This window comes from Macadamia integrifolia, unplaced genomic scaffold, assembly GCF_013358625.1.
Source record: "Macadamia integrifolia cultivar HAES 741 unplaced genomic scaffold, SCU_Mint_v3 scaffold1306, whole genome shotgun sequence".
Taxonomy (NCBI): domain Eukaryota; kingdom Viridiplantae; phylum Streptophyta; class Magnoliopsida; order Proteales; family Proteaceae; genus Macadamia; species Macadamia integrifolia.
In genome coordinates, this window is record NW_024868154.1 from 33,918 (window position 1) to 38,653 (window position 4,736).

Consider the following 4,736-nt stretch of genomic DNA (forward strand, 5'->3'; position numbering starts at 1 on the left):
TCACCAAGGTAATTATTCCCCAAGAGGCCTACGAAGAGAATCTGCATAGTTTCAACTTTGCTCTAGTTGGGAGAGTGAACATTCGATTCGTTTCGATGGATGATGTGCAGAGCTTGAAGCCGATATGTCTTCCATGTGGAAACGTGGGCCAATTAGGGTGAAATGTCAGATTATTCGCTTCCAGCAATGGTGCCACAATTTAAGTATTCATGATGATCACACACAGACGAAGTTGGTGTGGATTCGCTACCCAGAACTACCAATGGAATATTGGTATGAAATAATCCTTCTATCGATGGAAAAAGCCTCAAGGCACCCTATGGAGATTGATCGCAGGATGAGGAACGCCACTATGGGGAGCTATGCGCGCATACTGGTAGAAGTTGAACTGGGTGGCTCTCGGGTTGAAGAGATCTAGGTAGAGAGAAGGCAACCGTGTACGGACACTCTCTTTTGGTTCAAGCAACGAATTACAACGAATTATGTATGAAGACAGCATTGGTAGATGCTCTTTAGGGAAAAGAAGAGCAAGGGGAATAATTCAGCTGAGATTATGGTCGATGAGAACCAAAAGGAGGTTGGCAATGGCCGGTTAGGGGGAGGAAGATTGCCGGTTGACAATTCTGGTAATCCTAGCAGTGGTGGAAGTCCTCAATTGGCAAGAGATAATTCAGATCCCTTTTCTAAGGAAACCTCCACAAATAATGGTGCGTTTCTATCCATGGGAGATTCCATTACTATGTTGAACGGTCAAAGGGACAGCTTGCCTCAAGGAGAATTGGAGATGATTCTTCCCTTATCTCATGCCCATGATAGGAAAGTACAAGACCCAATTATAGTGGATGACCCACTAGGAATCAGATCTGGGTATGGATCGGAAAAACATGAGACCGAAAGCGACTCAAGCGACTCCACTGATAACGAATCGCAGGATTCAATGGAAGAAAGCAAGGAGCAGCAGGATGCCGCAAGGGAGTTCACTTTGGAGAAGAAAAAGGACGTTGGAATGGAGCAGATGCAACGCAACTTGCAGCCCAAAAAAAAATGGAAAGTATGTTGGAGGCCGCGGTGGCCATTCTAAAGGGGGCAAAAGCGGACACAGGCAGGATTGGGGCATTGAGTACAGTGTTGTCTCGGGTATAGCCACATCTCAACTTTTAGGGGTTAAGGTGGTTATCCAACATCCTGAGGTTGTAGGCCTAGACGGTGCTCTATGCAGGGCAGAGGGTGATTCCAGAAGAAAAGGGAAATTTGTAACAGCAATGGGGTAGGCCTCAAAGCTTGATCGTCAAGCTGCTCTCAAAATGTGACTCTATGAAGATTCTCTTCTGGAATATTAGAGGGATGAGGAAGGCTGTCGAAAAGCAGGCCTTGAGTAATATTATCAAGAAGAAGGATCCTAACCTTCTTTGCATTGCAGAGCCTATGGTGGATGTGAGTTCTTTCCCAAATTTATTCTTTAATAGTTTGGTTTGTTTAGCAGTCTAATTCACAATAATAAAGCTAGTAGAATTTCTAATCTCTGGGTTGTGTGGAAAAGAAATATAGCTACTCCTGTGGTTATCTCCGATTTAGACCAACATATTACGATATCAGTGTCTTGGGGCATCAATCTGATTCAGATTTCTTTCTAGCGAGCGGCTTTTGTGCGGAGAGGAGGGAATTATGGGTGAGTTTGGTGGCTGACTCTCCCCAATCTTCTACCCCATGGGCTATGATTGGTGACTTTAACACCACTCTCCTATCCCATGAAAAAAGAGGGCTTAATAATTTCAGCATGGGCTCAGCCGCGGAATATGGTGCTATGGTTAACTCTTGTTTAATGGCTCAGGTGCCCTCGATTGGTAGAAAATTTACTTGGTCTAACAATCGTCGTTGTGGGAATGTGTGTGCTATCTTGGACAGAAGTTTGTGCAATAACGAGTGGCTTGCCTGTTTTCAAGACTGCTCCCAGTAGGTTCTTCAGCAAATTGCCTCAGATCATGCCCCTTTGCTTCTATCTACTGATGTCAGTCAAAGACCTAGCATTAGAGCTGGCAAATCTGATGTTTTCTTCCACCAAAGGAGGAGGACTTGGTCTTAAAATAGAAATCCAAAAAGCCCGTGACTCGATCTCTTGGTCCTTTATTTTTTAGGTCTTTAAACCCATTTGGTGTCCCCCAAAAATGGATTAACTAGCTCCATTAGACGAAGATATCAATTCTTCTAAATGGAGGGTCCCAAGGCTTCTTTGGCGTAGAGTGTGGCCTAAGATAGGGTGATCCAATCTCCCTGATGCTTTTCATAATTGCGGAAAAGGTCCTTTCCAGAGGCTTATCTAGGCTGGTTCAGATGCAACAACTAAAGCCAATCAATGGTCCTAGAGGAGTCGCCACTCCTGGTCATATCCTGTTCGCAGATGACATCTTCATCTTCTCTAATGCCTCCATGAGGTATGTCTACAATTAAATATTTTTTTAATAAAGTATCAGGGGTTCTCAGGTCAACGCATCAACTTTGAGAAAAGCAAGCTATTCCTCGAGAAAATTCCATCGGCTAGGAAGTAAAGCATAGTCGACACCATGGGAATTCAAAGTTGCAATTTTCCCACGAGATACCTGGGAGTAGAATTTTTTAAGGGGCGTGTTAAGAAATATGCGCTTCTGCCTGTCATGGATAAAATGAAGGGTCGCTTAGCAGGATGGAAAGGAAAACTACTCCCGATGGCGGGCAGAACAGAGTTGGTTCATTCGGTCATATCAGGAATTCCTATCCACAACTTTGCGGTGTATTGGTGCCCTGCTTCTCTTCTTGTGACTATAGAGAGATGAATGAGGAATTTCATCCGGATAGGGGAGGTGGATACCACGAGATCGATCACGGTGAAGTGGGACACCCTTTGCAAGCTTAAAGAAGAAGGGGGGCTAGGAATCAGATGGCTCAGGGATTCAAACAAAGCTATGCTATGCAAGTTAGTCTGGAGAATCAAGCATGGAAAATTGAACGCTAACTCATTTCTCAGAGCCAGATTCATTAAGAAGAATGGGAGTTTCACTAGAGGAGGGCAGCCTTCTTCCATTTCTTGTTCATCAGAAAAATGTGGGATTTTGTGGAAGGGAATGAGAGGTGGATTATTAACAATGGGAACTTGACAAATATTTGGAAAGATAAATAGTGGGGCTCGAAGTCGGTGATGGAGGAAGTGCAGGGTATGGTTTTGCCTTCTCTGAGCTATAGCGCCAAAGTGGGAGAGTTTATTAGAGATGGGGTATGGATTCTTCCAGAGGTGAAATCAGATTTGTTATGCAAAATATTTAAAGATATTAAGGTGGTGAAACTGCCCTCTTTGCAAATGGAGGATGTCTCTGCCTGGTTGACGCCATCTAGTGCCTTTTTCATGGCCTCGGAGTGGGAGGAAATCAAGAAAAAATCGCCGGCGGTTTTTTGGAGCTCCTTGATATGGAGAAAGGGCCTCCCACCTAGGTATTCTTCCTTAGGCTAGCGGCTTGCTCATATGAAACTCCCTACATATAATCTGATAAAGAAGAAGGGTGTTTAGATTGCCTCGAGATGCTTCCTTTGCAAACAGGATGAAGAATGTATTGATCATATCTTCCTCAGCTGCTCTCTATCGGTTACTATTTGGAAAAAAATCTGCTCTTGGTTTGCTGTGAAGTGGCCTACTCACCAATCCGTGGAAGAGCTTCTTATGTGGTGGAAGAATAAGGGTCGTGTTTTAAACCTGAAAAATCCTTGGTTAACGGGATTTTCTATCACTGCAGTGTATATTTGATGGGAAAGGAATAGAAGGTCTCATGAAGAAAAGGTGAGATTTGCAGATCATGTGGCTGAATTTATTTATCAGGAGCTTTCTCTTTGCTTGGGAGGGATGGCGGGTCAGGTGTAATCTATTTCTGATATTTTATGCTATAGGAATCTGAGTTTATCTATTGAAAACCTCACCTCCTCTCCTCCCTTGGAAGTGCATTGGTGTAAACCTCCATTAAACTGGATCAAAATTAATGTTGACAGTAGCACTCTGGGTAATCCAGGAAGAGCAGGCGCTGGGGGTATAGTTCGTAACTGTGAAGGGCAGGTGTGCAGTGCTTTCAGTATTTTATTTGGTATCAAGAAAACTTATGAAGCGGAGTTCGAGGCTGTTATGGAAGGGATTCTTCTGGCTAAAAATTTTTGGGCAACGGGTTTGTCGATTGAGTCAGTCTCGTCTTCGGTGGTGTTTGCAGTGCAGAATAATCAGATTCCATGGTTTGTGCTTCAGAGATGGATATTTGCTTTTCCATTCTTGAATTCTATCTCCTAGAAGATCACTCACTGCTTTAGCTAGGCCAATCCTATTGTAGACTATTTTGCTAAGAAGGCTTCTAAATCGGGAGTTAGTGATACATCCATGTCCTTTTCGAGTCATGTCTTGATGGATTTGGAAAATGATGTGTTGGACAGGCACCATTTTAGATTCTGCTAGGGCGTGGCTTGTTCTCCCTACTGATGGCCATGCTGAAGGTGGAGTTTACAAGTTGCTCTAGTGGTTTTTGCTTTGTCTGCATTTGTTTTGTTTTTGTGATCTATTTCTTTTTGTTTTCTTAATAAAATTATCTCTTTTTAGCAAAAAAAAGTAGTGGATCTCCTCCTTTCCTGATAGCCATGCAGAAGGTGGGAGAATGATTCCAAATTTCTTCCCTTCATTCTTTTTATGTTTCTGATTTCCTTTGAAAGCCAATTTGTAAAGTTTTTTTTTT

At 43.1% G+C, this 4,736-nt stretch overlaps 1 pseudogene; it reads left to right on the forward strand.

Annotated features, from left to right (window-relative positions):
* Positions 1–553: 553 nt before the first annotated feature.
* The window catches only part of LOC122063392, a 7,641-nt pseudogene continuing 3,458 nt past the window's right edge, over positions 554–4,736 (forward strand).